General features: G+C 39.5%; 1 pseudogene; it reads right to left on the bottom strand.

Annotated features, from left to right (window-relative positions):
• Nucleotides 1-6,337: 6,337 nt before the first annotated feature.
• Cyb5d1-ps1 (cytochrome b5 domain containing 1, pseudogene 1) lies at nucleotides 6,338-7,000 on the bottom strand (annotated as a pseudogene).
• Between the last annotated feature and the right edge of the window lie 1,978 nt (nucleotides 7,001-8,978).

Below are 8,978 nucleotides of genomic sequence, written 5' to 3'. Positions count from 1 at the left end.
GTAGCGTTCATCTTTCTCCACATCCTTTCCAGTACATGCTATCACTTGAAATTTTGATTTTACTCATTCTGATTTGTGTAAATTGGAATCTCAGAGTTGTTTTCATTTGCATTTCCCTGATGATTTAGAATGCTGAAAATTTCTTTGTTTCTCGACCATTGGAGATTTCTCCATTGAGAAATCTCTGTTTAGCTCTGTACCCCATTTTTTAATTGAATTTTGGTTATTTGGAGTCTAAATTCATGAGTTCTTTATAAATTCTGGATAATAGCCCTCTGGTAATTATAGGGTTAATAAAGATTATTTCCTAATATGTAGGGTGCTGTTTTTTCCTATTAACAGTGTCCTTTGTCTTACAGAAGCTTTTTAGTTTTATAAAGTTCCATATATCAAATATTGATCTTAAAGCGAGAGCCACTGGCATTCTGTGTCAGGAGCCATAATGAGACAAGCTATTAACTAGCAGGTGATCTCCCTGAGATGGCCTGCTTCCATTATTATATAATCTGCAACAGGTTCGCCCTTATGAAGCAAGACTGTAAGGGAACCCAATTTAGGAAAGATTCCTGCTATTAGGATGCTTTTTCCGATATTATTAAACATATATAACAATCATTAAGTAATTAACCCACCCATTGGAGCAGATCTCTGCAGATCAACAAATATGTACTGTCTTGTAACAATGCTATATAGACAAATAGATGACTTCTTAAGTCTTAATGATAATCCTGGAAGAATTCCTAAAATTGTATCAGTGATTATTAAGCTCTTTGAGAGTGGGACTGCGATTAGGTCCTTTTCTGATAGTCAAAACTGCAATGAGAACTCTATCAGCCTCCAAAGTGTCACCAGTTAATTGTTCTTAGATGGTAACTAGACTTTCTGCTACTCAGAGCACATACCAAGGGTTGTAAAACAATTAACCAAAGGTCATAAAAGGGGAATTAACAATGTATTATAGGTGCTTGGACAGAAGATAAAATATTGAGTGGGTTTATCTATACAAAACTTCACTAATAACTTGTTATTGTTTTAAAACTTCAGTGAACCTGTGGAGCTGACACAGGTGATGGATGTTTAGCCAGATAATTACTCCTGATGGATTTGCATGTAAACATTCTCTGTTGTAAGCTTCTATTTCAATTTATGATTTGATTTTTTGTGTGAACTTAGTAACATGTAATCATGTATTCTGAAAGTTGTGTAAGTACTGTGGACAAACAGATGAGAAAAGAAATAGAACTTTTTTCCCTTCGGAGAATTTTTTTTTTCCTTTCCTCACTTAGAGTAGAAAAATTTTCCTTTTCCCCACTTAGAAGAATTTTTCCCTTTCCCGGCTTAAGATCTTTCCACTTTCCCCTTAGATAGCTTTCATAGGAAACTTTTTTTTCCCTCCATCGTTATTAAACTTGGGTAATTCTTATTTACATTTCGATTGTTATTCCCTTTTCCAGTTTCCAGGCTAACATACCCCTAATCCCTCCCCATCCCCTTCTACATGGGTGTTCCCCTCCCCATCCTCCCCCCATTACCGCCCTCCCCACAACAATCATGTTCACTGGGGGTTCAGTCTTGGTAGGACAAAGGGCTTCCCCTTCCAATGGTGCTCTTACTAGGCTATTTCATTGCTACCTATGAGGTTGGAGCCCAGGGTCAGTCCATGTATAGACTTTGGGTAGTGGCTTAGTCCCTGGAAGCTCTGGTTGGTTGGCATTGTTGTTCATATGGGGTCTCGAGCCCCTTCAAGCTCTTCCAGTCCTTTCTCTGATTCCTTCAATGGGGTCCCGTTCTCAGTTCAGTGGTTTGCTGCTGGCATTCGCCTATGTATTTGCCTTATTCTGGCTGTGTCTCTCAGGAGAGATCTACATCCGGTTCCTGTCAGCCTGCACTTCTTTGCTTAGGAAACTTTTTAAAACAGTAATAAATGCTGCAATCACTTTTCAACGTGTCCCTTTGTCTTCTTGTGATATGGACTAGTAGGATGAAAGTTAGAGCCCAGCATTTCCTGATGAGAAGGCTATTTACTTAATCCTTTTCTGTTTTAGGAAGAGGTGCTAAATGCCACAGACTGTAGTTTCTGGTCTCAGAGGTACAAAAAAAGACAGATCAGCTACAGTAGCATAGTAACATAGACTTAGATAAATAAACATTTTATTATATAACAGTCATAAATATCTTGTAAGACAAAGTCTTACCCTCTGCTAATGGATATATTGTAGATATCTGAAATATCCATTTGGTTCATAACTTCTACTACTTTCATTGTTTCTCTTTTGTTGACCAGTCCATTGGTTAGAGTAGGATAATGAAGTTTCCCAATATCTTTGTTTTGTTTTGTTTTTGTTTTTTTTTTTTTCAATTCTTATCTTTTTTTTTGGTTTTTTTTTTTTGGTTTTTTTTTTTTTGGTTTTTTTTGTTTTTGTTTTTTGTTTTTGTTTTTTGTTTTTTTTTGTTTTTGTTTTTTGGTTTTTTTTTTGTTTGTTTGTTTTTTGCTTACCACTCTTCTTTTATTGGATTTTTTAAAATTTACATTTGGTTATCCCCTTTCCCAGTTTCCAGTCGATAAACCCACTATCCCATCCCCTATCCCCTATCCCCTATCCCCCTACTTCTATGATGGTATTCCCTGCCCAACAACACATCCATTCCTGCCGCCCCATCATATTTCCCTACACTGGGGAATCCAGCCTTGGCAGGACCAAGGACTTCTTCTCCTCTTTCTGATGCCCAACAAGGTCATCCTCTCATACATATGCAGATGGAGCCATGGCTTTGTCCACCTGTACTCTTTGGGTGGTGGTTTAATCCCTGGGAGCTCAGGTTGGTTGGTTTTATTGTGTTTATGGGGTTGCAAACCACTTCAACTCACCCAATCCTTTCTCTAACTCCTCTGATGGGGACCCAGTTTTCAGTTCAATGGTTGGCTGCTAGCATTTGACTCTATATTTGTCATGCTCTGGCCGAACCTCTCAGGAGACTGCTGTATCAGGCTCCTATCAGCATGCACTTCTTGGCATCAGCAATATTGTCTGGGTTTGGTAGCTATATGTATATGGACTGGATCCCCAGATGGGGCAGTCTCTGAAGGGCCATTCCTTCAGTCTCTGCTCCAAACTTTGCCTTCATAGCTACTCCTATGAATATTTTTGTTCCCCCTTATAAGAAGTACTGAAGTATCCACACTCTGATCATCCTTCTTGACCAGATACTGAAGATTGTATCTTCAGTAATTTGAGGTTTTGGACAAATATCTACTTATCAGTTGAGTGCAAACAATGTCTGCTTTTTTTGTGAGTGAGTTACCTCACTCAGGATGACATTTTCTAGTTCCATCCATTTGCCTATGAGTTTCATAAAGTCATTGTTTTTGATAGCTGAGTAGTACTCTATTGTGTAGATGTACCACATTTTCTGTATCTATTCCTCTCTTGAAGGACATCTGGGTTCTTTCCAGCTTCTGAGTATTATAAATAAGACTGTAATGAACATAGTGGAGCATGTGTCCTTGTTATATGTTACAGCAGATTTTGGGTATATGCCTAGGAATGGTATAGCTGGGTCCTCAGGAAGTACTATGTCCAATTTTCTGATGAACCTCCAGATTGATTTCCAGAGTGGTTGTACCAGCTTGCAATCCCAGCAACAATGGAGGAGTGTTCATCTTTCGATGTATCCTTGCCAGCACCTGTTGTTACCCTAGTTTTTGATGTTAGCCATTCTGACTGGTGTGAGGTGGAAACTCAGGTTTGTTTTGATTTGCATTTCCCTGATGACTAAGGATGTTGAACATTTCTTTAGGTACTTCTCAGACATTCAATCTTCCTCAGCTGAGTTTTCTTTTTAAGCTCCGTACCTCATTTTTTTCTTTAGTCATATTTATTGAACAGCAGCTATGTGCTCGGTAATGGGAAATGAATGAGGTTTCTGCCCTTATTAGCTTACAATCTAGCAGCCAGGTAGCTATTTTCACCCATTCTACATAGTTTTAAAGTAATAATAAAAACAGAAAAAATATATACTGCTGAGAAAACGTACCCCATGGGAGAAGTGGGCCAAAAAAGACAAAGAAAAATACCTGAATATTTAGGATAATCAAGGTGCAAAATAGAAGGGCATGGTGCACCAAGAACAGTTTCTGTGTTAACTGAGGCAAGAAGCAACCTCATGGCTTGCAGGACAAGGAGGACTGTGAGGGGGTAGGTTATGGCCAAAGAAGGCAGGGCCTGATTTATTTGAGGCTTATTGAATTTAGGGCTTCATTGCAAAAGCATGAAAAACCTACTGAAGATATGAGGCAGAAGGTAAGATATTTAGGTTTGTAAAGGCAGAGGTAAATATTGGATGTCAGCAAGCATCTTTGTCTAAGACAAAGATGGTTATTATATTAGACAAAAGAACAGATTCCAAAGATTCTTAGAGAGAATTGATGAGTGCTTGTACATATAAGGAAAGTACTGTATGTTTCTAACAAGAAGTTGTGAATAGGCAAGTGATCTCTCAGTTCTGGGCCAGCCAGGGCTACATAACAAGGCCCCAGTCAATCTATAGAATGGGGTGTTCTGGAAAAGAGACATGCCTGGGCAGAACAAGACACCCCGGAATATTCCCTGAGGATATCAGGAAGGAACTGCTTTGGTTCTCAAATAGTTTAAGACTTAGAAGAACAAAAAGAATACACATTGATCATTTCTGAGCTGACTAAATATCACAGTTATTGATTCGAACAACTTAAGGACTCTTAGTCTTTATGGGCCGAAGTGAAAGTCTTCATCATCAGCAGATTAAGAAATAGCTGAAATCAGGAGTTTGAGCCCTCCTTTGCTCATGCTTCCCACGATGGCAGTGCTTCCTAGGCAGTGTCTCATGGAGGTCATGGTATCTCACCCTGCAGCCAGAGGTCACCCACAGCTGGAAAGATGTAGGCTTCTTGACTCATATTTGCTGCCTCTGCTGCAGGCAAGCTCACGGATCAGTTACTATGTTGTTGGTTTGGTTTGGTTTGGTTTGGTTTGATTTGGTTTAGTTTGGTTTGGTTTGGTTTTGAGACAAGGTTCCTTTATGTAGCCCTGGCTGTCCTGGAACTTGTTTTGTAGACCATGGTAGCCTGGAACTCAAGAGATCCACCTGTCTCTGCCTCCCCAGTGCTGGGATTAAAATCACCATGCCTGGCTCAATTTATCAGTTATCCTTAATTCCCCACCTCCGTTAGGGATAAAGGGAATCAAATGTGGCCAGTCACTATGAGAGTTGTCTGCCTCTCTTAACTCCCCTCTTTCTGACCCCAACAAACTTCTTTTAGGGTCCCCATTTGACAAACTCAGCTCTGTCTTCCTTGCTGTCTGTAAGTGGCAAAGCCTACTGGAAAAAGAAGGTGCCCCCTATTGGATCCTTGCTACAATGTCTTCATCTACAGACCCTTCTCCATTCTGTTTTTTCCTGGAGTCAGTAAATATCTATCTTGTTGCCTCCCCACACCCCCAGCCCCCAACAGTCAGAAATCTTGTTATGATAACAACAAGGAAGTAGCCTCAGTAGCTAATGCTTGGCTGAAATTTAGCCTTCCCTGCCTCTGTCCCCAGAGTACTCTCTTAATTAACTCCCCTCAAACACAGTAAATATTGAGTACACAATAGACTTACATTTCCCCATCATGCAACAATCCTAGGACAAGCTCACATTCCAAATACTTGGTTTTAAAAAAATGTTAGCATTAGGCAAACCTACTGAAAATGTTCCTTTGCACTAAAACCTGTCTGCCGTTCAGAGCCGGGCAGGTTTGTGCATTGTGACTCTACCACAAATGTGCACTTATCCTACTAAACCTTTGTAAATTCCTAAGGGATTATCTGTGAAATAGCATTAATGTAGTCACCTTATAGGATAGCTGTATTTAGCAGGGTAAAACTCCAGCATCTTTCCAATCCTAAACTAACTGCATTCACTTTTCCTGGGGTACCAACTAGTAAACACCTTTGGAAAGGAAGTCAACCAACCATCTCTGACCGGTGATGCTAATTTCCAAATCTTGTCCTTGTAAATCCCACCTTCCTACAAACATCTCCTTCTCACCTCTGCCAAAAAAAAATGTTCTTCCATCCCTTCATCCCTCTGTCTTTCTCTTACTACTATAAAGTTCTGCCTGAGCCTTACCTTCTCCTCCCATTCTTCAGACTCTAGATCTCTTTCTGTTCTAGGGATTCTCTCTTAAGACACCTCTAATGCCCTTTGAGCAAATCATCCATAAGCAAAGGAGTCAGGAATAAGGCCTTTACAAATCAGAAAGGCGCAAGAACCACAGGCTGATCCCCAGCAGGGAACAGAGGTATAGGCCCAGGTCTCACAAACCCACAACTTGCTTCCTCAAGGCATAGAAAGAGACAAACTCAAACATCTTGAGTCTACATGCACACCTCCTTTCCTGTAGCTCTGTGAGGTCATCATCAAAGTAGAGCGGTATTGCAGATATATGAAGTCTACCATCAATGTTTAAGATAGTCAACATCCTCTTCTTCATCACGGATCCCATTTTCATCCAGGGTTTGATCCATGTTCAAATTCTTCCCATTGTATTTCCATGTGTGGCTGGCAGCATGTACATTATAGGGGAGATAGCAGTGTAGGATTTCCCACATTGACTTCAGAGGCCCCACCTATAGTATGTGCTCCTGTGATGTAAGAGAGTTGATAATATGGATGTTCTGGGTCTGGGCAGACTTCCCACCTGGTAATTTAGCCCCTTCCACCAGGGTGTTCTGAAATCATTGGCCCAGTCTGAACAGGGACCAGAAGGCGGGATATGCACAAAGCAGCCCCGCCGAGTGCAGTATCTCATGCAACCGGTCAGTGGATCTATGTGCTTGTGAATGTCTTTAGTCTTTGGATCAAAACACTGACTAATGTCCTGGCCTGCAACCTCCAGGATGGGTTTCAACAGGAGGTCAAATTTGAATTCCTGTAGAAGCAGTGTTAGATTGCAAACAAATCCAAGGTAAGACACCATAGGTCTTCTGGCTGGTTGTTCCTCTACTTCTGACAGCATGAAATAACAACGCCAAAAAAGTCAAAGTCTGGTCCCCTCCACTAGGCCCTAGCGTGGCATGCTCCTAGTCTATAAGAGACACAGGCTCTCTCAGCTACTTTCTCATTGCTCAGCAATCTTACAACTATCAGTATCAAGAACTATCCGGAGAACATTTATTGCTGACATGGAAACCATTGTCATTTTCTGGCCACCAGCCACTGGAGTTCTGTACCCCATTTTTTAATATGGTTATTTGATTCTCTAGAATCTAACTTCTTGTGTTCTTTGTATTTATTGAATATTAGCCCTCTATCAGATGTAGGGTTGGTAAAGATCTTTTCCCAATCTGTTGGCTGCCATTTGCTGCTAATGACGGTGTCCTTTGCCTTACAGAAGCTTTGCAATATTATGAGGTCCCATTTATCAATTCATGATCTTAGATCATAAGCCATTGGTGTTCTGCTCATAAATATTTCCCCAGTGTCCATGTGTTCAAGGTTCCTGTCCACACACACACACACACACACACACACACACACACACTTTTTCTTCTATTAGTTTGAGTGTATCTGGTTTTATGTGGGCGTCCTTTATCCACTTAGATTAGAGCTTTATTCAGGGCAATAAAAATTGATCGATTTGCATTCTTGTACATACTGATAACCAGTACCATATGTTGAAAATGCTATCTTTTTCCACTGGATGATTTTAGATCCTTTGTCAGACCAAGTGACCATAGGTATGTGGGTTCATTTCTGATTCTTCAATTCTATTCCATTGGTCTACCTGCCTGTGTCTGTACCAATACCATATAATTTTTATCATTATTGTTCTGTAATACAGCTTGAGGTCAGGGATGGTGATGCTCCCAGAAGTTCTTTTATTGTTGAGGATAGTTTTATCTATCCTGGGTTTTTTGTTATTCCAAATGAATTTGCAAATTGCTCTTTCTATCTCTATGAAGAATTGAGTTGGAATTTTTGGAGGTATTACATTGAATCTGTAGATGGCTTTTGGCAAAATAGCCATTGTTACTATATTTATCCTGCCAATCCATGAGCAAGGTATATCTTTTCATCTTCTAAGACATTCTTCAATTTATTTCTTCAGAGACTTGAAGTTCTTCTCATATCACTTTTTCACCTGCTTGATTAGAGTCCCACCAAGATGTTTTATATTGTTTGTGACTATTGAGAAGGGTGTCATTTCCCTAATTTCTTTCTCAGCCAGTTTATCCTTTGAGTAGAGGAATAGTTTGCATAGTACTGATAACAGGTCCTCTATGAAAGTCTGAAGGAATTCTGTACTAAACCCATCTGGTCCTGGGCTATTATTTTTTTTTTTTTGATTGGGAGAATTCTAATTACTGCTTCTATTACTTTAGGACTTATGGGACTGTTTAGATGGTTTATCTGATACTGACTTAACTTTAGTACCTGTTATCGCTCTAGAAAATTGACCATTTCATCCAGATTGTCCAGTTTTGTTGAACATAGGCTGCTGTAGTAGCTTCTGATGATTTTTTGATTTTTCTCAGATTCTGTTGTTATGTCTCCCTTTTTCTTTCTGATTTTGTTAATTTGGATACTGTCATTGTGCCCTCTGGTTAGTGTGGATAATGATTTATCTATCTTGTTGATTTTCTCAAAGAACCAGCTCCTGGTTTTGTTGTTTGTATGTATAGTTCATTTGGTTTCTACTTGGTTGATTTCAACCCAGAATTTGATTATTTCTTGCTTATATAATTTGATTATTATAATCTTTTTGGGTGTATTTGCTTCTTTCTGTTCTAGAGCTTTTAAGTGTGCTGTCAAGCTGCTACTGTATGCTCTCTCCAGTTTCTTTTTTGTATGTACTCAGAGTTATGTGTTTTCCTCTTATAGTTTTCATTGTCTCCCATAAGTTTCAGTATGTTGTGCCTTCATTTCCATTACATTCTAATAAGTCTTTAATTTCT

The sequence above is a fragment of the Rattus norvegicus genome, chromosome 9 (genome assembly GCF_021556685.1).
Source record: "Rattus norvegicus strain SHRSP/BbbUtx chromosome 9, alternate assembly SHRSP_T2T, whole genome shotgun sequence".
Classification (NCBI taxonomy): Eukaryota; Metazoa; Chordata; class Mammalia; order Rodentia; family Muridae; genus Rattus; species Rattus norvegicus.
Note: the sequence above shows the minus strand (reverse complement) of the source record. Positions and strands in the feature narration are given on the sequence as shown.